The sequence below is a fragment of the Oxyura jamaicensis genome, chromosome 2 (assembly GCF_011077185.1).
Source record: "Oxyura jamaicensis isolate SHBP4307 breed ruddy duck chromosome 2, BPBGC_Ojam_1.0, whole genome shotgun sequence".
Lineage (NCBI taxonomy): Eukaryota > Metazoa > Chordata > Aves > Anseriformes > Anatidae > Oxyura > Oxyura jamaicensis.
The window spans coordinates 139,591,667-139,617,284 of record NC_048894.1 but is presented as its reverse complement, the minus strand read 5'-3'; the positions used below and the strand labels follow the sequence as shown (position 1 = coordinate 139,617,284).

The 25,618-nt window shown below is 40.5% G+C and overlaps 1 protein-coding gene and 1 long non-coding RNA gene across 7 annotated transcripts in view; both read right to left on the bottom strand.

The window, feature by feature from the left end:
• Positions 1-25,618, bottom strand: part of OXR1 (oxidation resistance 1) — a 226,676-nt gene that overhangs the window by 144,312 nt on the left and 56,746 nt on the right. The window contains exon 1 of one of the 6 annotated variants that reach the window (XM_035319107.1): positions 5,478-5,609. The exons of the other annotated variants lie outside the window; for them this stretch is intronic. The gene's annotated coding sequence lies outside the window, so the exon portion shown is untranslated. Of the gene's footprint in view, positions 1-5,477; positions 5,610-25,618 lie in introns of those variants that run through there. 6 annotated transcript variants of the gene reach the window in all.
• LOC118162721 lies at positions 87-14,064 on the bottom strand. The gene is made up of 3 exons (XR_004748581.1): positions 14,055-14,064; positions 6,063-6,066; positions 87-869 (listed from the first exon to the last, which is right to left on the bottom strand). It is a non-coding gene; the product is annotated as an uncharacterized LOC118162721 (long non-coding RNA).

Below are 25,618 nucleotides of genomic sequence, written 5' to 3'. Positions count from 1 at the left end.
AGAGAGTCTTTTATTTTAACCATAGCAATGGTACCAATAAATATTGAAAAAGCTTTTTAAAACACAACAAAAATATTTTGGTTAAATATAGGCTGAAGCGTTCGTTTTTAATCTGGATAATTAATAAACCCACCATGATGTCAAGTGCTGTAGTTATCAGGTTTGTCAGTATTTTCTCAGAAGATAAACTTTCTTCAGACAAGTGTTGCCATTCAATTAAATTAAAACAAAGAGCAGCATGATGAAGTGAGTTACTCTTTATTCTTAATAAACTAGCTGTTTATTTCTGAAGCCCTGACTTAGCAGCATCTTTAGGACCCTTAGGACTACAGGAACAACACAGCTGTCTCTGTCCTGGGAAGGAGGAGACCATCAATGCACATAGCAGGTCATATTGACAGACAGCATCCAACTTTTTTTTTTTTTAACATGTGTTTTTTTTTTTTTTTAACAATGTAAATCTCCAGCTGACAATTTGAAATTGAATAGTAAACAGAAGGATCAGATTTGCAGGTATTAAGGTACGCAGACTTTTTCAGCCTCTATGGAAGAAGGTTATGGGTTATGGCTGGCCAAAGACAAAAACAGATTGTGATGGACAAAAACATAATGTGATGGGTGAACAGTTGGCTGATGGGTCAGGCTCAAAGGGTTATAGTAAATGGGGTTACATCAGGATGGTGGCCAGTCACTAGAGGATTCCACAGGGCTCCATTTTAGGACCAGTTCTCTTTAAAGCTTTCATAAATGACTTGGATGCAGGACTTAAAGGTATACTAAGTAAGTTTGCATATGACACTAAACTGGGAGGAGCTGTTGACTCCCTCAAGGGTGGACAGGTCTTGCAGAGAGATCTTAACAAATTAGAGCTGAGAAATAACCAACCACATGAAGTTTAACAAGATCAGGTGCTAGATTCTGCAGCTGGGATGGGCCAACTCTGGCTTATATGTAAAGACTGGGGGACAAGAGGCTGGAGAGCAGCCCCGTGGAAAGGGATCTGGGGGTTTGATCGACAGCAAGTTGAGTACAAGTCAACAGTGTGCCCTGGCAGCCAAGAGGGCCACCCATACCCTGGGATTCATCAAGCATGGCATTGCTAGCTCATAGTGGTCCTGTGTGGAGCCAGGAGTCTGACTCAATGATCCTTTTGGGTCCCTTCCAACTCAGGATATTCTGTGGCTCTAAGGCCCATTTGGCTCAGTACGCACATGCATGTGTTGAAATTCAAGAAGAGACAGCTAGCATTCTTCTGTAGTTATCTACCAAGCCACTACACTACAGAAACACTTAAATAGTAAAACTACTTATTCATGTTGCAGAGCATCTAGAGCCCTTATGATAAATCAGTCACCACCTTAATAAGCACAAAGCAGTTGATGCCTAAGAGGTAGGTGAGTGCCCATGATGATGCAGGCTTGGGAAAGCCCTTGTCCTAAGGCTCATCTCCTGGTAAGCAAAATATTCCTGCATAACACTAAAGCAAAACGATTTATCTCAGCTTTTTTCTCATTTCTTCTCAGCATACGTCTTGCATCTGTATTCCTGTACATGAAGTAACTCTCCTGGGTCAGGGTTGTTTGAGCTTTTGTGTCTTCAGTAGCAACATTCTCTGTCATGTGCCTGAGGAGGATTCTGGGGACTCCTGGCTCCATACTCTGCAATAAGTAAAGATGTTTTATTTATTCCTTCCCAGAGTTTTATGGATGGGCTGCTTGACCTTTAGGAACAGTGACTAGTACAACCTTGATGGATCAGGCAGGTAGGAACACACTGACAGCAAAAAGAGTTAGGAGAAGATGCCAAGAAGGGCAGTCTGCATGTATTCTGCAGTAACAGTCTAACAGTACGAAAGAGACCATTAAATTTTATCCATGCTCTGGGCATTCTCTTAACCTTTTGGCTGCAAATGTGGGGGAGACACTGGAAGAGAGAAAGGAAGAATGGTAAGGCACAGGGAGAGAAGCAGTGCTGACAAACAGGCACCCATGGTTCTGCAGCTGCAATAAGGGTGGCCAGCTTCTGCTGCCTGGGCTACAGTTCACATTTGGTATGGCATTATGAGCATCAGCACTGCTTGTTTCTCCTTTTTCTTGTACAGGTAGGACTTACATGCAGCATGTGATTAAACTGAAATTCAAGTAGACGATCTAAAACCGTAAGTCAGCTTCATCCTGAAGACATATCCCTGCCAGTGAAAATAGGTGACCTTTCCCTTGAACCACCAGTTAGATTTATGCCTGTGACAAGCAACAATCTTGTCCTAATTTTTTTCACTCATGATGACACAAAACAGAGATGGGCAAACATAGAAACAAGAAACTGTAGAACACAGGTGCCCTGCAGGATTTTATATTATTATTCTTAAACCAATAAGCCCAGAGAGCAGAATTGTTATAAGCACTATAATATACCCACTACCAGACACCAGCAATCTATAGGCATCATAGTAAATAGCATTATTTAAAGAAGAATCCATCCAAAGGCTTCTTTTCCCCTTGGTTCAGAATAAAAAGCACTTCAAGGCCAGTCTGCCATTGCCAGGTGAAGATTCCCATGATCAGACACCAGCCTCTCAAGGCAGCTGAGCAGGGCAGGTACAAAGAGACAAGGAGCCCATGTCTGACTAAACGAGAAAGAGAAGCCAAGGAGAGATTTAAACACAGCTGGAAGTGATCAAAACCAGAGCTTAGATGACAAATGAGGCTGCAGTATGTTAAATGAGGCCAAGTGAGTTTAGAGGCATTTATGCATTTAGCTGTCTAACTAGAGCTCAGCTCCAAGGCAGAACTGTTAAACAACCACCTGATCAGAATTTGTAAGGAAACAGCATACAAGCTGAAACACGGAAGCTGAATTCAGACGCATGCAGAAAAACTGTCAAGATTTTAAAAGTCCTACTATATAAATCAGAGGCTTTTAGTCTAAATGCAAAATAAGAATCAGTAAATTGCATTTTCGTTTCACAAAGAGTTGGCAGGGTTTAAATATATATATATATATATATATATTTTTTTTTTTTTTCACTTGGCTAATCCTCTATGAAAAAATACCATTAGGAGATCAAAATATTATGGCTAAGCCTTGCTAATTGCTCCTCTGAATGGAAAAGCAAAAGTCTCTCAGTCACGTGAAAAATGTGAGGAATAGGAAGAATTTAGGAACATAAATCAACAGGATAAAAGGAAAAAAAAAGTATCCTATTTCAATAGCCCTCTGCATTTTTCTATACTCTGTTCAGATAACAGTAAATTTGGGGCTAACTTCTTTCCATATTAGGACCTTACAAAGAAAAAAACAAACAAACAAACAAAAAACTATTAAAACCTGTATAAGTCTTTGTAGCAAGCTCAGCAGAACAGAAAAGGCAAAAGGCAGCAGAGTTTCTCAGAGTTTCCCCTGTTGATCCAAACTGGAAGTAGGCTCTGCTTGGAGCCAACGCTCATTGAATGCAGATGGGAAAGGGCCAGCTGGCACCAAACACTCCTGCTATTGCAGGGGTGCATGAGTGGCCCTGCTCCAGCTCCATGTGCCAGGCAGGATCCTCTCCTTCATACCACAGCTGCATAAAAACCTATAGCTATACCCCTTGCTATTGGTAGTGCTAGGAGCTAGCTACAGCTCCTTCACCACAGTACCTTCACAACAGCACCCAAAAGCTCCAGTTTTTCATGCAGTCAAGGTCAAGCTTTCCACTGTCAGAATGGTTTAGGCTTAAAAAATGAATTTTCCACTGAAGTCAAAACCCAGAAGAGGTAAACCTTTGGATTATGCAATTCTTACGCTTTCCTTTTTTTTTTTTTCTTTTTTTTTTTTCTGTAAAATAATACTTTCCTCCAGAATAATGCATGGTTTTTGGTAAATGAAAACCAAATTGAACTGACTTAGTTTGGCTCTAAGATTAATACTGGGTTTGTAGTTTTATAGAAATATTTCAAATACAAGAGATTTGTTTGGAGATACCTAAAATCAGAGAGAAAGCTTATTCCTACTCTGCAGCCGGAATATGAATTACATGAACCAGTCCAGCATCTGTCTTGGTATTGATCATTACAGCGACCTCCTGTAGATCCAGTCTCACACCTTTTCCAAGATAATTGGGTGTCCAAATGACATATATTTAGAACAGCATGTTACTCATAATTTTGGTGAACAAAATACCGAGTTCCTTCACCTTCCATTCAATTTGTTCTGCAGTATATACTGCAGAAAAAAAAAAATCAGCTCAGAATTCAATAATTTATAAAAGTACACATATTCTCAGAATACAAAGCTTTTAATTTTATTATGGTAGAAATTAGCCATCTGTTCCTATAAAAAATACAGGGCATATAGCATACAGGTAGAAAAAGGGTAGACAGTATTTTATCTATCAGAACTGACTTCTTCATCTGTGCTGCAGTGACTGTATTTCATCTTTTTAGAGTTTTGAGAAGCCAGCACGTTATATAACTCAGTAAAAAGCTGATAGGGCCAGTGTCATTTTAAATCCCCTTGTGTGAAAATCAATTACAGGATGTGAAAGGAAAAAAAAAAAAAAAAAAAAAGCTTTTCAGGAACCAAGATCTCCATCCCATAATATAACCTATATATATGTATATTTTTAAGTAAGAATGAGCAATACAACTTTAAAGAAAAAGACTGTGTAGGAGGGAAGTGGAAGGACAGGCAGAGCAGAGAAGGAATAGAATAATCCCAGATCATTTCAAGGTGCTATTATGATAAAGTAAAAAGACAAATTCTTCTGATGACTTATCATTTTGATTCTTTTTATGCCAAATAGTAAATAGGTAAAATAATAATGACTTACAACATAGAGCTTAATAAGAATAAAGAAGCCAAACAATTCCAATATACTTTTGAAGGGGAGTATATACTTTTTAAGCAGGAAACACAGTCCTACCTAGATCAGTCTCCACTTTTCTAAAGCAAAACAGTCCCACCAATAAATCAATAAATAAACAAATATAAAATTTAAAGCTATCTTTCATTGGAGGCAGGTTAGTCCAAGTCAACAGATCTATTTTAATATCCAGTTGTCTCAGCAAGTGAAAATGAAACAGACAATCCTACTGGCTCAGGAGCCATACAGGAACATTTTCAATCCACAAAACGGATCTGTTTTATTCCCTGTATTGACCAATCTCATCTTTTATGCATTCAAACACAGACCATCTGGGGGAAAAAAAAAATCTGATCATTTTCTTTTTTTGCACTTACAAGTGAAGTGAAATTTTAGAGGAGGAAAGCAAAGAAGAAATTTTCTGTAAAATGCAAATAATGGAAGAAAAATGAGCAAATGCAAAATACGGCCAAAGTACATGAAAAGAGAATTCACTGAACCGAAGCCAAATTAAAATGACAACATTACACAATCAGGAATTCAGAATGGTTGACACAATTTGCATGAGGAAAACAAGTGGCTGAAATATAGAAAACTGATGAAAAAGAAATTTGAATGTGACCAGCTCACTTACCACATAGCTGCATCAGCTGCACCTCTTCCATGGTCTAATCAAGCTTAAATTCCTCCCAGCACAATGCCATAGTTTCAACAGGGCAGGGAAGTACCAAGCAGAGAAAAAACTAAAATCTAGAGGGAGCCTGTGGAGCTCCAAGTTACAGAGACGAATCCATTCAGAACTGTCAGCTGTTTTAAAGGGACTTTGAAGGAAGTAGTTCTGGACTTGGGTATCAGAGATTGTCCTGGCTTCTTCTAGGGGGACACTGCCTCTAATGTAACATGGCCAAGGTTAAATGCACTGTCCGCATCAAAAATTGGTCTCAGCTTCAGTGAGTCATAAGCTTTAGTGAGATACCTAAGTGCTATCGAAGTTGGGAAATTGCATCTCTCCTGCCATGTAAAACAAAGTGTCAGACACTTTTTTTTTTTTTTTTTTTTTTTTTTTTTTTTTGTGAGGCATAGCAGACAGTGCATTAAGCGTCTCCTGAAGATGCCCACCAGACCAAGGTCTTCACATGTTCAGGCACTGAAACCCAGTTTCTGGATCCAGTTCTGTAAGCAAACTAGAGAGCTGCTCAACAGCATGGAGACAAAAGACAGCTCTGTTCACATCCAGAGAAGGAAATCTTTGCATAGAGGATTAGGCCAAGGGATACAACTCTTGCCGGTAATCAATATCAGCAAACTACAGGCATTTTGGTTAGCTGGTTTATAAATTCAAGGCTGAGACTCTTGAGCACAACAAGGTGGAGAAACATGTACTTTCCCTAGCTGCAAAATGCTTTCCAACAGGAGATAAAGAGCTGTCTCATTTACCAAGAATCTTGGCATGATCAGGTCAGCTGCCAGGTGAGCCTAGAATTTGCTAAACTTGCTTTCACAAGAATATATATATATAAGTATATATATATATATATTCTAAGCATTACTTTTAATATATTTTAGAAGTATAAAGAAATATTCACTGCATTTAGTTCAGCCATTTCAGGATTTCCCACCATTCAAACATCAACAGCAGAATTTTAATGACTGGGAAACTGCAGCAGTACCTTGAGAGAAAATCGTAATGCAGCAAATTGCTACTTCTGTGGGTTTCCTGCACTGGAACTCTCATCTTCTACAGTGCCAGTATATATTTCTTTAAAATACAGCTTCTAACAAAGATGTAACTATTAAGAACCAACAAAAAAGTCTGAGAACTTATCAGTTAAGTTTTAGAGTTGCAATACCTGGGAAAGAGCTAACCAAAAGCAGAATTCCCAAATAGCTCCCACTGCCATATGATGATATGATTTCCTTCTTTGTTTCCTTCTTTTTAAATAACATGCCTTTGCTTTTTAAAATAGTTATGTGTTTACTGTACCCTCCTCCCAGCGATGCCTTCTAGGTAGCAATTAAATGCATAATTGAGATCTTCAAGACATTAGAAGGGAAATTCAGTGCCTTTTTAAACGGCTGCAGAGACGAAACAAATCAATTTTGTGCCAAGACACATGTTTGCACACATGCGTTCAATATGCATCGTATGACCTCTTGTATTCCTGGGGGGCTTCTTCTTCCACAAATAAAGCTTCCAAGGTTGTCAGAGAAGGGATTTTCAAAGCTTTAAGATGCGGTTCATGATTGTACTGTGGATGAGATCATCAGTCAAACTGTAAGATTTTAAACCTTTTCCTAGATATTTGAGGCTAGATTTGTAGATGGCCATGTTGGTCCAATTATTTGCTTTCTCCTCTCATTTTGTTCACAAGGTGGGATATACTGTCCTATGAGACTAATTCTTCAATTTACATCTTAAGGCTTCTTACAGGAGACAGAAAGGAAGCACTTTATCCATCTTGTTACCTTCTTATGGTTGATATTCTAGTTTATTTATCAGTGTTTTAGTTCACCACTCAGACAAACAGACTATTTAGTCACTCACTACTTCTCCATGAACAGTCATTGATAAAACCGTGTCCCACTAGAGGTGACAAGCTAAAAATTCAAGGTGCTGCTTCCAGGTTTAGTCAGAGCACATCAGAACTGCAAAAACACAACAGCAATTCTTCATTTATCATCTCTCTGTATCACTGAGCACCTAAGAAGTTTCAAAACAAAGGCAATGTTAACTCACTGCAGTTCTTTTCATCTCCCTATGCCCACAACCACACAATTGACGCACGATTCGGGATTTGAAATTAAGCTCAGCAGACAGTAAGCTGTGCCTTTCATCTGGCCGAACCTTGTCATTTCTTTTGAATTTCATTCCCACATGAAACCATTCAGTAAAAACACAGCAAGTCTCCTGCTTCCCACGCTTAGCTGCCTCCTCCTCCTGTCAAGCAGATGGCAGGACCCCAGAGATCCCCCCCATCTTAATCTCCTTGTTTCTCTCTAGTATTTCACCATTAATATTGCTCCACTTCCACCATGATTACAGGACTAAGGGAGAACATAGGAAAATTTCAGATAAGAAAATTCGTGGAATGGAGCTAAGCCATTTCAATACTGTTTTTACATGGACTCTTTTCTGTTGGGGGAGAGATTTTTATTTATTTATTTAAAACAAAAAAGATGGATGGAGAAATAATATAAGCAATCAGATCTTGGAAAGCTTCCAAGAGCAGAAATGTCAGAACTACTGCAGATGTAGTAGCCTGTGCATTTCAAACAGGATTACAAATAATGGATACAAAATCCATTTAAACTGGCTGCACACAACTCTCTTGGATAAGACATCACTTCCTTTTTGTTTCTTCAGCCTTCATCCTGGCAGCAGCTTGAAATTACCACCCCCACAGACAGAGGGAGCAGAGGGATCCTTCACTCAGGAGGACAGGGCTCTGTCACAAAAGATGTGCCCTACAGAGCTGGGACATCCCTAGCTTGACGTTTCAGCTCTTCTCCCACTGCAAAGCTCCATTCTGGGGTCATGTGCCTTGCCTCAGTTCCCCCTCCTCTGCTCCACACCGCTCCTCTCCGCTCCTCTCCTCTCCGCTCCTCTCCTCTCCGCTCCCCTTCTCTTCCCTTCTCTTTTCTCTTCTCTTCCTTCCTCCCCTTCTTTTTACTTCTCTTGTGAGGCAATAATAAACTGCAGGATACAGGTACCCATTTTGTCCCTCTTGAGATTTAGGAGGGTTTTCCTGGTTGAACCTCTGATGGCCCTGACAGTAGAACCCCTACCTGCATCTGCTCCATTCTGCTGGAGCAACAGGAGGAAAAAATAGAGACAGAGTGCCAGCAGCACGCAAGGCAGAGCAGGACCCAAAGGACAGATTATATCTTTCTGGAGACCGAGGTGTTATACACAAACAAAAATGCAACAGATTATTTATATGCCTATATGCTTTAGTTTCTGCAGCATGACCACTTTATTCAGGCTGCCAGAAAAATTAGGATAGCAAAGTACAAGTCTGTAGCAGACAGAATTTCCATTGTCATTTTGAAAGATTTACCATTATACAGGCAAATCTTAAAAATGAATGACTGTTGGAGAGCAACAGAATACAAGAGACATGATTAATGCAATAAGGCAATAATAATATGGCAAAAAAATAATAAGAAATAATAAAAAATGATAAATATAATAAGGCAAAAAAATGCCCTCTCACTCCTCACACTCCCCTCCCCTGTTCTCCTACGGGTGGTTTCACAGAAGCATTCCCATTATTTCTGCCTGGAAGATGCTGCACGTCATGTTGGACCAGCGCTTACTGAAGTATAAGCCCTCCAGTCCCTCACTGCAGGCATGCCCCTAACCTCTCCAGATCCCCAAAGAAGTCAACACACAGCTGGCTGCATGTTGCAGCTTGCAGGATCATCGCCCCCCAGTGCCCCCTCTGTTAGTGTACTAAACTGCAAGTATCTTTGTAAGCCAACTGGACCTTCTTTACCTATTAAGCTGCCTAAGAAAATAGGAGAGAGCTTTAAAACCAAGGCACGAAGTTAGAAGCACTGTTGTCAGTGGGAATGCTGTCACCAATCCCAAAGCAAAAAGCTTGCTCAGTTCAGAAGCTGTGGGTACTTTCCGATACCACGTACCAAAAGGAAAAGCAGTTTTTACCATATTCCTGTACTCAGCAGAAGAAGGCCTGCATTAAGAAATTACAGCAGCTTTCAAAAATCATTTCTTTGCAGAATCACTCTAATCCAAGCAACCGTTGGCAAAAAGCAATCTATTTTCTAAGTGACTTTCTCAGCAACCAATTGCCGTGACACTGACGTCAGCCCTTTCTCAGGTCAGTGCCTGTTTATCACCATCAGAGCTCATCTCCTGTCGCTCAGGAACTACTGGTGCCTTCACAGCTGCCAAATCAGGAGAGTGTTCGATCACTGCTAAGACCTCAGACGCCTAGCACCGCCTGCTCACTATGAAACTGTGTGTTTTAGGAATGGGCATCAATTCAGCTTCTCAAACTTAAGAAAAAAAAAAAAGACCACACATCTCCTCCAGGTGAAAGTCTCTTGACCTTCTTCTACCCCCTGATTCAAGAGCATCAAAGAAGTCATGTTGCCACTGCCAGAGCCAATTCCCTTCACAAAAGCTGTTAAGTTCATCAGTGGTCTACATCTTTCCTAAAGGGTTTGGTTTGGTTTGGTTTCCCCATACGTACCCCATCCCCTATATACTCCATGGAGAAGGAACATCTCTATGTAACTGCTCTTCCCTACCCCTCGTCGCATTTTCTCTCCCTCCCACCAAACAGGTCACACAGGACAGGAGGGAATGACAACTGTCCTGGAGCCAGTTGCCTTCCCTCCCCACAAGAACAGTACTTTTCTGAAAGTCACATCTTGTTTTTCAGGCTCTAACCTTTCACCAGCAGGTGCTGAATGTGCTAACTAGCTCTTAGAGCCAGCTTGACACAGGAATTGTGAGAAGACAGAGGGCCACAAACCTTACCAGCGATAACAAGCTTGCAAAACTGCTATTTGAAAGAAAACTTGCAAAAGAGGTCACTCCCTTATATACCCCTTGAACACACTTTGCAGTTTTAGAGAACAGCAGGATTTTAATCCTTTTGGAAACTGGAAAACTGGAGTATGCTTCCTTTTCTCATCCTAGGTAGATTAGAAATATTGAAGGTCAATTCTGGAAGGACGTCTGTATCTCTAATTTCCCAGAAGAAAACCAGTTTGAGAAATAAACAACTTTTTCCACTGACATTAGCTATAAATAACACAGGGAGGCAAACAATACCCGGGCTGTTAGTGAGCAACTCCAAAGTTCAGAAAGCAGGTGGCTAAAAGTGACATTTGGAAACAAATAGGCAATTTATTGCCATTTAGCTGTCATTTATAGGAAGAAAGAATATAAAAGTATGAACGAATTTTAGTTATTTACCCCATAAAATGATGCATCATTGACAACACCTCAACTTGTTATGGTTAACATCTTGTAAGAGTGATCCATCCTCATGGCAACTGTCTTATAAAACAAAGCTTCATAAACACATGCAAAAAGACAGCATTTATGTTTCTATTTGGTTCCCAGCTCCTGTAATAAAACATTCATTCCAAAGGCTGTAACAGTGACATTCAGGGATGATTTTAATTGTTTTGGCCTCTTATCTGCATCTTGAAATAAAGGCTTCAGTTGGGAACAAGCTAACTGGTAGTCTAAATTTTCCATCTAGAAACGGAATCTGAGGGACTTCACAAAAAATAAATGAGCAGGAAATAGCTACAAGAAGAGAAAAAGGGAGAGGAGAGGGAGAGGAGAGGAAGAAGTTTAGACCCTCATGCTGATATCTTCGGCTTGTCATTTTCTAAGAAGCTATATGTAGAGCATCGTCTGCAAACCCAGCACCAGATTGCCCGGTGTCCTCTCTAGAAAAAGGTCTTCCCACTGCCATTTCTCCTGTTCCCTCATAACTCAGTGAGGGAGAACATGAGGGTGTAGATATTAAACAGTATTAATTAATATTAAACTCCTCCTTGAACAGGAGGGTGTAGGTATTAAAGCACCTAGTCATAAAAGACAGAATATACTCAGGCAGAAATTAATATATAGAAACATGGAGTAGAAGAATTTTCATTCTCTGTAAAATTTCCTGGCAAACGCAGACAAATCAGCTAACTGATACAGAAACCACCTCTCTCCAATAATTCAAGAGTGCCTAAACACAGCTTCCCACTAGAGAATGTGCTGGATCACAGAATCCTTCTCTCTGAAAAGCTATGGGTTCACTTCTCCACGCTTGCAACTAACAATTCAACAACAACCCTCTCCTCTCCTCCAGCCACCAAGTTCCATGCCTTGCTCTGAAACACAGTGACCCCACTGTATTCAATCCCAGATGTTCCAGCTGCGGCTCCTTATGTACTAGGACAGTAGACAGCATTTTAAAATTTAAGAAGCTCAAATAAGCAAGAGAAAAAGTGCTGTACTATGTGATATTCCAGGCGTGGGCACTCCAATTAATTTTGTCTTAGCAACCATTTTAGCATCAACCTGTTGTGAAAATAAGCACACATCCACAGTGCTTTGGAAAGCAAATCTTTGTCAAGTATACCAGTTTGGTAGGTATTTTCCAACTTCAGGAGATAAAAAGTGGTTATGCAATAAAGTACAGTACTTCTTTGTTCATTATTTACATTGACGTTTCCTCTGCATTCAGGAGTAACGTTTAGAATCAGACCACTGAAAAAGTACAAGTTTTATTCTGTTCTCTGCAGCACAAAGATTTCTCATCAGCAGATTTATCTACTTTGAAAGACAATTAAACCAGATGCTGAGCAGTAAGATGAAATTATTATTTCAGGCCATGAATTGCACTGCACGCAGGAACTGACAGTGAAACAACTGTATTCCTATCTAGAGGAACATCCTGATGTTCAGAGCCACCAAATACCCAGAAACACCTGGTGAAACTGAAGCTACTCAGTGCTCAGAACCAAAGCTAAGCAGTACTGAAATGTCTGCACTGAATGAAGGGTCTAACTTCAGCATTCAAGATAATTGATCCAGCATTAACCTTCAAAATTGGGATTTGAGTTTGTTCATAACAAAGCAAACAACATTATGCTCATCTTTATGAGGCAGCTTCTGACATAGCCTGCTGGGCAGGCTCCTAGACTAATGCTGCAGTGCTCCTAGAAATCAGAAATGAAACGGGAAGAGTTCAGGAGGGTTTCTGTGCAAAACCTGCCCGCGCTGCACACCTACAGCATCTGCCAGTACCATCCATCTTCCGTGGTCACAGTAGCTGTCAAATACAAAGGGAGAAAAGTAAAACAAGGCAGGATGAAACAGAAGCCGCCAGCCGTACGACACGAAGGCTGCTAATCAGGGCACTGAGCTGCTGTGGACAGTGACATTCGCAGCAATTAGAGCAAACGCTGTCTCTCTGTGACTGAAGCCCAACACCTGATGTAACAAATTCATTTTTATTGCTGGAAATCTATGACATTAAATAAGGACCCCTAGCCATGCAGTGTACAGTCTCTCTAATTAACACAAATTGAGCTGGGAGCTCAGGACACAGAGCCTGACCTCACGGAAGCTGTCTGGAGGTACAAGGGCAAACAGACCCTGAGCTTCCTTTGGAAAACCAGGTCTCTCCTCATTGCCCCCCAAACTGTGCTTGTAGCAAAGCTGAGCTGTGACAACTCTGTTTAGCAGCCTGTACTCAGTCTGACACTTTCATTTACAGCCATTTCCACAAAGTTGTACTTCCCAGAACTGCTCTTCAAAAATCTCTCTTCCAGTGCTCCCAACCTAATGCTTGACCCACAGCTTCCCAACCAGTAGCAGTTCATTAGAATGTCCTCTAAAGCCTCGTGTTGTGGAAACCACTCACAGCTGAAAAGTATACCTGAGCCTTGAGCCTGCTCGCTTCAAGGATCCAGAAAGAAAGACCCTGTAGAGTGACAGTAGCTGATCCCTTCTTACTGAGGGCCGTGTTTCATACAATCACAGAATCATTCAGGTTGGAAGACAAAAGGAGAACTGGCACTGTGGCATAGAGGAGGACTCAGGAACTCTGAAATTTCTGGAGCTTCCACAAGTGCTCCTGAGGAAGGGCAGCAGTGATATCTCACTGATGCTGCAGCCTCAAAGACCTTCAAGAAGACAGCGAGTACCACGCAGCTCCTCCTGTCAGTAAAACTGACCTTTCATTCCTTTGAGCAGACAGGGATACCACAGAAGTGTCCCCACCCTTCTACCTATGATGGTCAACATACATCTATTTTGTATATATTCTTTCTTCTCACTTTCTGTCTCTATGCATCCTCTTGTGCCTTGCAGGATAACAGATATTCCAGATAAGCAAAGCCTGACTGGCAGTGGTTAAGGCTTAAATACACCACAAGTCATGTATCTCTGCTGATGTATTTCCCAAATCCTCAGTGCAAAAGACAAAATGTAAAAAAAAAAAAATAATAATAATAATAATATTTTTTTAAAAAAATACTATTTTTAATGCCAACTTTTGGTTTTTTTTTTTTTTTAGAGGTTTTTGTAAAAGAATTAGTCCCAAGTTACAGCTGTCTCCCATCTTAAAAAAGCTTTATAAGAAACCATGTCTAGCAGCAATAAAAAAAGGTGCTAGAAAAACAAAACAAACCAACAAAACATAAATTAAGATCCTGATGTGGCAATAACGGACAAGCACACTTGTGAACTCAGTGTGGTTCTTTTGGTGCAGCTAAGGGATGATGACATGAAGACCACTTTCTTCTAATTCTTGTCCAGTCCAAATTCTTGTACCACTGTAAAAAGAAACAAAGCCACTTTCCTGATCTGGCACAACACTCATGACACTGGAACTGCGGCTTGTGTTTCTACCGGCACACGAAAAGCCCGTTCAGCTAGAGGAGCTCACAGGCTGGATGCCAGCGGTGCTAGCAGAGATTGTGGCACATTTCCCCTGCAGCCATGACCTGCTCTGACCAAGGCTGGCCTCTCTGGGAACACAGAAATGTGCATTGCAGCAAGTAGGGCAAGTAATAAAACACCTACCTTTACAAAATGAGGGATAAAATGAAATATTAAGTGAGGAAAGCTCTGACAGCCAGGGGTTTATTTATTCACCACCTTTTGATATGTGGAGATGGATGTGGCCATTCACTGTATGGCACCACTAGGTAAAACGTGCCCGTACCTAGCTAATCACATTATCTTGAAGAAAAAGATTCCACAAGTCTAAATTTAAATCAAACATTTAAATCAAACATTTGCATTGTAAGACCTGCAATGACCAAACTTTGGATTTTCTTTAGACTAACTGGTCCTTTCTGCTCTCCTGTACAATCTCCCAGGCCAGTTATTTAACAGAATCTTTACTTTTGGTCAAGAATATTGTCTATGTACTTTAAATTCCTCAAACAGCTAATGCTACACCTGTATGTCATGCAAATAAAATATTTCTGTACTCCACTGCAAGTGTGAGCAAAAGATACATATACAGTTGAATGTAAGGTTATGTGAAATTAATTCTTCCAATCACACATTTTCTATAGTTTTTTTTTGTTGTTGTTGTTTTTTTTTCTCCGCTAATTTTTCCTTGCTTCTTCCTTTTAAAGTTGTGATTTTTTGCACAGTTTGTAAGTGATCACAAGCATTGTACTGGTCCTTTATAGAAAAATACATTGTCTATTTCTTCAGTCTCTTTCTTTTTCCAACATATGTAAGACTACTTCTTCATAACTTTTGACTTCGTTCTGCCCATTCTCATGTCTCTTTTATTTTATCATGTTACTTCTCTTCCAATTTCTCATTGCAGCAGACTGAAAAAAACTTTGCAAGAACTTTAGTTTTACAATATACTGGTACTATTTTAGGGGTGCTATAGAAAAAGAAAACTCTGAACTGATTAATTTTTTGCAAACCTCTGTTCTCTCTGCAGGAACGTTTTTATGTCCTGTCATGATAACGTTGCATAATCAGCAGTCAGAGAACAGCACGTGAGCGGGGATGAATTCTGCCTGCAGCAGTGGGCTGCTCGGAGGGCTCAGACTGTCACTACTGCACTCGTTGTATGTCTTTCCTATATGACAGTCAGGAAGGATCTTGTGGGAACTCACTTTCCCACAGAAACAGGGTATTGTTACTGTCATAACAGGAACATTTCTTAATAAAAATCTGGAAAAGGCCAGATTAAAATTAAAAAAGGCAACAATTTATTATACAGATGAAGATCTCATTCTGTTGCTTTACATCATGTATTGACAGCTTGCTTCCCAATTTACTTGATTCCAAGCAAACCAGTAGCACAGACCAGAACTGGACCTGGCAGCTTATGGGTATGGCACCCCAGCAGAAGCTTAAGATGACGGCTGTGTTCAGCAGCGGAGGGAGCAGAGGCTTTTCACAGGAACACCTCTGATGGAAAGACTTAAGGAAACCTAACAAAAGAGTAAAGAAGATCTTTGCCTACAGTCTAATTGGCTTAAATTACACTACGATTGGACTGCTTTGTCCTGCTGACCTGTAGGTGACCAGAAGCCCTATCATGTAGGTTGGGAAGAGATGGTACAATACCTGCTCCTTTACCTGCTACCCACAGCATACACTCCCCAGGAACCACCAACAGACATCGTTTCTTCTGAAATCCAGGAGACATGTACCCGGTATGCTCAAATTGCCTAAGAGAGCAATCTCTGTATTATGTAAGTAGGTCTGTATTCATCTTGCCCAACTGAAACTAGGAACGTCATCCTACAGTTCTCCCATTTAAGGGGAAAAAAGAGACATCTCCAGACTGCAATTCAGGACTTAGGAGAGCAGAATCACTCCCTGGAGATTATTTGTTCTCTCCCTGGGGACAATAAAATGAGCCTACACAACTCAGCACAGAGTTATGCACGATGAACTTCACTGTGACTGTTACTGAAGTTATAAGCGACTATGTTTAACTCTATCAACTTTTACAAACTCTTTTCTTGAAAAAGCTGCGATAATGAGAAATACAGCCAGTCAAACCATAATTACTTTCTTGCTTACGAATAGGAAGTTAATATGACAAGAATTGCTTAACGTTCTTTCTCTTCCTTTTATCTAGAACATGGTAGAATAAAAATTCAAAAAAAGTATATTTCATCCTTTCTAACATCCCTGCTATCTAAAAAAAAATTACCTGGATTTCACCTTTATAACATTAGAATGAGACAAATGCATATTTTTTAAAATTCGTTCTAAAGCCCTAAACCTAGCAGTTCTCACATGTAAGAGATAAGTATCCAAAGAAGACTGTATTCATTTAATAGTTTGTCACCAAGGCAGAAATTGGCAGAAGTCATATAAGTAATAGAAATCAAGCAATAAGAGTCCAGTGACAGTCAGAAATTATTGAAAAAGCCTGAATTTCTTCTTTTTAGAAGCTGGTAGTAACCAATGGCCATTTTCTTTTTATAATTACCACTGTGGGTGATTTAATTTTTCTCAATGTATTATTTTCCCCAATTCTAATGGAAAACACAGCAAACACTTCAGTAAAGTGGTTAGTCTGGGAGGAAACATCCTGTTTTAGTGGCTTTGGCACATACAGCATTTTCCATTCCATATATTACATCTGGGCTCTTCCAGAAGCTCTCATGCCAAAGTGAAACATATTACTACTGTGAGAGAAAAATAAGTGTAGTACTTTGGTTTTCTTGCTACTCCGTTCTGGAGAATCCAGTGCTCAACAGCAGCAATATTCTGCGCTATAGCCCTATTTCCTCTGCAAAATTATTTCTTGTTTTGTGTAATTCATATTTTTGTTTGTTTGTTTTTTCTGCTGCCTTGGTCCCGGATCCTTAGGGCTGTACAAGAACCTCCTGGGTACAAGCTGAAGGCATCCCCATCTTAATGTATTGCACAAAGGGAAAATCCATTGCTGCTGAAATAACATACCTCCTTCAAAATCCTGTTGGTCTTCTTGCCACAATCCACATATCATTGGCAGGTCTAACGGTGAGCAAGCGTCAAATTTAGAAGCACATTTTAAATAAATTCTGCATAGGTAAGAAAGGCTACCTGAACAGACTTCATTGCCAATTGAAAGTGACAAATTACCTCTGCACAAAAAGTAGCCTGAGGTCAGAATCTCATCAGTGTAAAAATAATCACCACACTTTTGCTTTTCAACAGAAAAAAATCATCATTTCTATATCTACAACTTGTGAAGATGGATTTCATACTGAAAAAAACAAATCATACTAATGTATATCATAGAATGCCTTGGTTTGGAAAAATCCTTAGAGACCATCTCGTTCCAACCCCCTGCCATAGCAGGGACACCTCCCACCAGCCCAGGCTGCCCAAAGCCCCATCAAGCCTGGCCTTGAGCACCTCCAGGGATGGGGCATCCACACCTTCTCTGGGCAGCCTGTGCCAGGGCCTCACCACCCTCTGAGTGAATAATTTCTTCCTTATAACTAGGAATAGTTATAACTATTCCTTATAACTTCCTTATAACTTCCTTATAACCTCCCCTCTTTCAGTTTAAAACCTTTTCCTCCTTGTCCTATCATTATCTGCCCCAGTAAAGAGTTGTTCTCCATCTTTTTTATAAGCCCCCTTTAAGTACTGAAAAGCTGCAATGAGGTCTCCCTGGAACCTTCTCATCTCCAGGCTGAACATCCCCAGCTCCCTCAGCCTGTCTTCATAGGAGAGGTGTTCCAGCCCCTCAGCCATGCTCATTTCCCCTCCCCTGGACCTGCTCTAACAGATCCACATCTTTTTTGTGCTGGGAGCCCCAGACCTGGATGCAGCACTCCAAGTGCCCAGTGGATCTCTCCTAATTACAAATAGGGAGAAAGAAGGGTAGCTTTGAAATACTAACTGTATTTTCAGCTATGTACAATGTTTATCTTAGCAAGAACACTGCAACAGAAAGATCTCACAAGATGTAATAAAAAGTTAAATGAGAAAATTAAGATAAAAATCCATTTCCCAGGATTTCTCAAATTAAGAACTGATGCAAGACATACAGACTTGCTATTTGGCACAGTTTTATTCCACACCACCTACTGTCAGTGGTAATACATCCGCTGTTTTCTGAAAGAGCAAATCTGGATCTTCAGTACTCAAAGGAAGACAAAATTGGGAACTTGCACCAGCAGCACCACACCTCTCTTAGATAAAATACTCACAGAATACAGCATCCCACAGACTATGAAACATTTCAAGAACAGAAGTTATTACTCTGCACCCAATTGCTTATGACTGGAGCAGTATAATCCTAAAACATCTTGATTTCTCAGAAAGTATTAATGAAGTTAGAATGTGTTATTGCATTGACATTTAACAGGAAAAGGATCAGCATTTTTCTCTGAACACAAAGTTTACAAAAGTTCTTCCACTTCTTAGATTTCTGCAGTTAAAATTTGTTTAAAAGAGAGAAAGAGATTTCATTTGTTATTCCACTTTGTTATAACCCCATAGCATATCTGGACAGGGGGCCATATCTAAGAACAATGATCAGGTTCCAATTTCTCTTTGTGCTCAGTGGTAGGCTCTCGCAGTTTGTCCTACCACCTTTTGTCAGTGACTTCAAAACTGAAGAGCAGGCGATATAAATAATATGTCTTGCACACAGAGTTATAACTTCAAGCATAAGTAGCAATGGTGTTTGTGGTGGATTTGAAGATGACACCATGAGAGCACAACAGCGCTGACCAACCTCAGCAACACCAACAAGGCTCAGTGCAGCCCTGCTCCTTGGAGGTACAAGCATCTTTCTTCTGACAACTGGTTTACACACATACGCTTCAAACACTGGGGCAAGTATAACACATCTAGGGCACATACATACGTAAGTTTGGCTTTGCTGAGGTAGTGGATGACAGCATAAATCTAAAAACATTTTCAGCCTCTCTTTGAATTTCCTTTCTTGGCTAGCACAATTTATTCAGTACAGAAGTCACTGAGTTTAAAAGCAGGATGAGTCATCCTTGTTTAGAGGTTTATAAATTATCTGCAGTTAAGGATGACGTTAGAAAAAATGTCAAGAAGGTTTAAATACTGCTCTTTGAAGGTGCGGTGAACTGATAGCTAATGTATTAATTTCTGAGAGCAGCTAGTTGAGCATTAAAATCAAAGTCACTTGGCTTTTCCCTTCATCATTTTACCAGTGTACGCCACTTGCTAACAAAGGCCTTTTAGATATAAAGCAAGGAGTTTGTAAAGAAACTTTCATTGTTTAAACAAACAAAAAAACCTGATTTGGATTCTCTTGATGTTACGCCCCCAAAAATGGCACCTCAGCACTGCCATTTTACAGCAAAGACATACAACTGTGGTGGAGAGGACTACATGATTGCCATAATTATGCTGAAATTACACGGAGGAAGGTTGTTTCTTAGTCCTGACAGTATAATTAGAGGAGCACAATTTATCTACCACACACAGCGATACATTCATTAATGTCTCTGGTTCCTCAGCTTAACTTGGTTGCGTACAAAGGCCAGAAAAAGAAGGTTGCAATCATACCATCCACTAACAGCTGCTCTTGGTCTCTGCTGTTCTGTACTCAGCATGATCTGAACTAGCCTCAGAAGATAAGACAGACAGAAAAAATGTTTTTCATGGCACATGGGAGTGGTCTGCATGCCACAGTTCTCAGACCCTCATTCTTTTCACCCACAGGATGATCTCAGGCTGACTGCAAACCTTCCTCTCTTATCTCCCACCAAAGGAGAGAAAGCAAAGCACACCCTGAGCTAATAAATCTCCCCTTCCCACCACTTCATAAAAGCTGAATAAAGGCAAAGTAATCAGATATTAATTAGTTACAATTTGCACAATTTTGTCACTATAAGTAAAAGACCTTTTTCTCAAGATTAAAGGGACTGGAAAGCACTACGCCAAACCTTTCTTGACTTCTTCTTCTCGGGGGAATTTTTGCAAGGCTTTCTTTCAGTGCTTCATGCAAGGATCTGATTATGTATTTTAATTCATTTTCTCTGTAATTAGTCTAAAAAGATGGGTCATATGAATATTTAAGCTACTTTAATTTGAGCAAGTTTTCTACCGGGACACACAACATATGAGCTGGAATTTGGGGCACTGAACTCAGTGCCCACTGGTTTAAATGGGACTAAACATCCTTGGAGGATGGGCAACCGCAATCCTCTGGTCCCCTCCATCCCAAAGAATGCATGCAACTAAGAATGCAAGTATTTGCTTCAATCTAGAAAAAAAAGGTCTAAAGAGCATGTACACAGCACAGCAATCCTTGTCACGCATACGGATGTAGTGAAACATTCACCTAGCAAGCAGCAACAATGATTTAAAGGAGCTGCTCCTCTGCTGCTGAGATGTGGAAATTCACCACAGAGCTCTCTTAATCTGTGTTAAACTAATTTGTCTTCCTGCCCACTGAAACAGGCCATGAAGACTCATTTCCTTCAGCAGAGAAGACTGCAGTATCTTGAGCTACCGTCTCATAAAGAAACAATTTTCTGATGGAGACTTGCCAGCTCCTGGCTAACCAGGCTAGTAGCTGATGCGGTGTCGCTGCTTGGTGCCCACCATACAATAACCTCTTTAACTTCCATTTGAATTGTTTGCCCCATGACCAAAATAAAAATTTGCAAGACTGATTAGCCTTCCTAAACACTGTGTCTCAAGCTGAGGTGCAGAGGCGCACACTCCTGAAACACTGATTTTATTTAGGATTGAGAGGCAGGTTTAAGAATATTCCCTCGTTCACCGTCATGGAGAATTACACATGGAAATCAGTTTGCTTTGCTCTAAATTCCAGACAGTACACTGAAGAGCTACATGATAACCAGTATATCTAACTCCTAAAAAAAAATACCTGTGATGGCAGTGCTTGCTTGTCGCATCTCACAGTCAAGAGGAGTCAGGATTGCCTGAAGGGTCTTAGATTTTATTTTTTTCTTTCCACCTTAGAGTATTTCAGTACTACAGGAAGATGAGTGGTGTTAATATCCTAAAAGTATACAGTTTTGTGCTGCTGTGTCTGGAGCAAGACATGCTTTTATTACTGCAAATCTGACTGGCCTTTTCCTTTAGGAAGGCTGACCCGAAATCTTGACCATATATTTATCCTTGGTCATTTTACGGTGACGTAACTGTGGACTAGTATCTTATGCTAACTCTTCATGATGCTTCTTTTTCTTTGCTGAAAGAATACACTAGCCTAACACTGTATTAATAATGCACTACTTAGTTTGGTGTGTTAAAAGTTAAATCTTTAAAAGATGATCAAAACCAGACGTTCAAAAATGCTGTGAACTGAGAACATGACAGCAAGTCTTACTACCTCAACATTTCTCAATCCAAAAATTCTTTTACACAGAACTGTTTATACCACAAATCTACTGACATCTGAGACCAAGGGATTTCAAAACAAGAGCCCATTTTAATAAATAGACACTAATCTGACAGCATTATTGGCAACTGTCAAAATAAAGGATTTGTATATGCTAAAATGAGCTGAAGTCGGATGATGGCTGACTGAACAACCAATGCTAGAAAGATAGAAGAAAACTGGAGGAAGCTTCTGCACCTGTGATAAGAAGGACAATTAATTGCAAGCTGTTACTATTAACAGAAATGGGGCTGAATCTGTATGTCTGACAAAATCTAATCCAGTGTCTAAAAATGAAAATATTAACCAGGGCTAGCAAAATTTTACATAAATAATACCCCAGCCTTTGTATTTATTTTGATACTAACTTGTACTTTATCTAAGGCAGATGTGGGAACATAACACTGATACTAATAATAAATTCATTGTTAAAATCTGTATTTTCAAGAACTGTTCTTAAAGTAGTATCACAGAAAAGAATCTCTCCTTAAAACCTAGCCATCAACTGAGGCTCTTTTAGCTTGGACAAACTAGTTAATTTGCTGGAACATGCCTCATTACAGTCAGCCCTTCTCTAATCAGGTCAGCTGTCAGCTCCTCCATCTAAGCTTACTATGGGTTTCTTACACATTATGACAGATATTTTTCTTCCCACACAGAAAAAAAAAATCCAGTGCAGTGTCTTTTTTCTTATTATACATAAAGGGGGTTCATGTCCCATCACAGATGCGGTACAACTAACACAAACATACCTGGTCCTTAGCACTGTTATAAATGTAATATGCATCAGATTTTATAAAAATTAGCACTAATCTGCCTTTTAGAGAGCCTTCTTTTATTTTTCTCCCCTCTTAGATTTCAAAACTGAGATCTGAGACAAATTTAAGCCTAAAATGCAAGACAGGGAAAGCCTTTGCTTGAGCCTGTTCTTGCCTGACAACCAAACCATATCGACACAAGCTCATGCACAGCTGTGGGCTCTGTGCAAGCTTCAGAAGAGAAGAGGGGGAAGATCTAAGTGTGTGGCTTGTGTTCTGTAGATGTGGATTCACAGAGCCTGGTCAGGACCACAGCTGCTCAGCCAAGTCTGTAACATTGCAGGTGATGCTGCTCTGTGGTGACAACACTGTATGGGGAAAGGATTGTCCCCCTCTGCTCTGCTAATGTGAGACCCCACCTGGAGCCCTGCGTTCAGCTCTGCAGCCCACAGCACGTGAAGGCCATGGGGCTGTTGGAGTGAGTCCAGAGGAGGGCCATGAGGATGCTCAGAGGGCTGGAGCACCTCTCCTATGAAGACAGGCTGAGGGAGGTGAGGTTGATCAGCTTGGAGAAGAGAAGGCTCCAGGCAGACTTTACAGCGGCCTTCAAGTACCTAAAGGTGGCCTGCAGGAAAGCTGGGGATGGACTCTGCCAAGGAGTGTAGTGACAGGACAAGGGGGGAGTAGCTTTAAACTAAGAGAGGGTAGATTTAGGTTACATAATAACCCCCACCTCATGGCAGGGGGATTGGAACTAGATGGTCTTCAAGGTCCTTCTCAATTCAAATCATTCTGTGATTCTACGAATCTATAGGAGACACATGAAGACATTTTGCTGGAAGAGCCCAACATCACAGCCATAAAGGCTACATAGGATCTGCAGACATTTCTCCTGAAAACTGCATTTACACAAACTAAGTGCTGCCTTGCAGGCCATTTCCACTGTGGATGGCAAAGATAAGCAGCACAGATAACCTAAATGAATAAACATAAAGCAAAAAAATCTATCGCTAAGCCAGGAGGGGAAGCAAGGTCAAGCACTCCACCCATTTTGCCTTAATCCAACCTTCCTATCTTAGTGATCACAAGATGTCTCCCTCCCCCTCATTCCAGAAGCAGGCAACTGTTAGTCATAGTTCCTGCAGAAAAGGAGTTAAGCACAGCCTCCCTTGCACAGAATCAAAAGTCCGTACTTTATGCTGTTTGCTGAGACACTTCCTCCATCTTCTCAAAGTGCAGACATTCGGGTCGGCTTGCACGCTTCTCTGCCTGCAGCCAGCAGGCTGTCTCACACCAACATGTTACTCAAAATCACAAGTCTATGGCTGCCTATAAAAAGCTCTGAGAGGTACCGAAGGCAAGCGGCAATGCTGCAGTACATTCTGGCCACTGTCAAGCAAATGTGGCTTTAGAAAATGTGCCACCTGCACGAGGTCCTAGGCTTTTGGGGGCTGTGTGGCTCAAGGAGCATGTGGAATAAGGAAGAATTAATTCCTCATTAGATTTTTAAAATGACAAAATACATTGAGGTTTCTTTCCTAATGCATCTGGGAAATTATCCCTTTCTCCAGCCTGTAGTTTTCCTTCTTGTAAATATCTTGTGCTGATTTCATGTAGTCATGCATTTGGTAAAGTCAGCCTTGTCCAGAAGGGTGAATCCAGAACAATAAAATAGGTTTTCAGCTCCTAAATACTATCTGCTTCATTTCACTCTATGCTGAATTATTGGTTGGGATCATATAGTCTATTTCTTAATTACTAAATGGGGCTTTGGCTTTCCAACATTTTCTAAGGCATTGGATATCTTATTTAAGCTCTTTGTAAAGGTGGGAAGAAAACAAAGAAATAATTGTTCACCGTGGGGGAAGCTGTGTCCGTCATGTGTGACACTGATATCACAGAACCACGATATCCTAGAGGGCCCTCTGGAGCCAGCCGGTGCCACACGTGCCCAAGCAGGGACACCCAGAGCAGGGTGCCCAGCACCACATCCAGGCCCTTCTGAAGGTCTCCAAGGAGGAGACCCCACAGCCTCTGGGCAGCGTGTGCCAGGGCTCCGTCACCCGCACAGCACAGAAGGGCTCCTGGTGCTCAGGGGGAGCCTCCTGGGGGCCAGGTTGCGCCCAGGGCCTCCTGTCCTGGTACTGGGCCCCATTGGAAACAGCCTAGCTCCGTCCTTTTTGGACAACTGAGTGAGGCAGGGGGATGGATGGCATAGGACAACCCTGATCAGTTTGAGTGTCCACGTCCTGCACAACGCTGCCTTCACCCCCGGCTCAGAGACTTAAAGCTCACAGATTTTCTCTGCTCCTTCTCTACACATTTACTGTGAAGGGCATGGCCCTGATCAAAAGCACTGAGCACACGTTTTATGTTTAAGCCTCGCTGTGGCCCCTTTGAGAGAACTAACAATGGGTTCACTTTTCCTCATGTTAGATGCACAGTTCTGGGATAAGTACAAAAGCTTGGCATTTTACATGCAATGGTATTTAAAATTGTCCTTACATACAAACTAGGCATGCAGCCAAAATATAACCGAATTTTTTCCAGTGTTTTTGTTTGTTTATTCTTTCCATCCCCAAAGCATGACTCTCAGAACTTGGGGCATGAATACATCAACTCTTGTATATGCAATAATCAATCTTTTACTCTAAATTAGGTAGAATAAGGGAAAAAAAAAAAAAAAAAAAAAAAAAAAAAAAAACACCTTTATCTTACTTTAACTTTCCTTCTTTTCTTCCTGCAGTTAAATTAAATATAGATAAATATATTTCAAAGTTTAAATAAAAAAAAGCAAGGAAGGAAGTCATGAAAATTTTCATAGCCAGACACTGCAGAACAGCTGTAAGTAGAATGGTTCACAGCATTGATGTGAACTGGAAATTAAAGATACTTATGCTGAAGCCTCATTTTACACTTGTAATCTGAATTTATACACAAAAAAAAAAAAAAAAAAAGTAATATAAACACTTCTTGTAGGTGTGAACTATATGAAATTTTACAAAAAGGTCATTAAAAATTATAATGCACATCCTGTCCTAAAAGCCGTAAATAAAAACAACAACAAAAAACAAACCAAGCCAAACCAACCAACCAACCAACCAACCAAAAAAAACAAAACAAAACAAAACAAAAAAAAAAAATCTAAA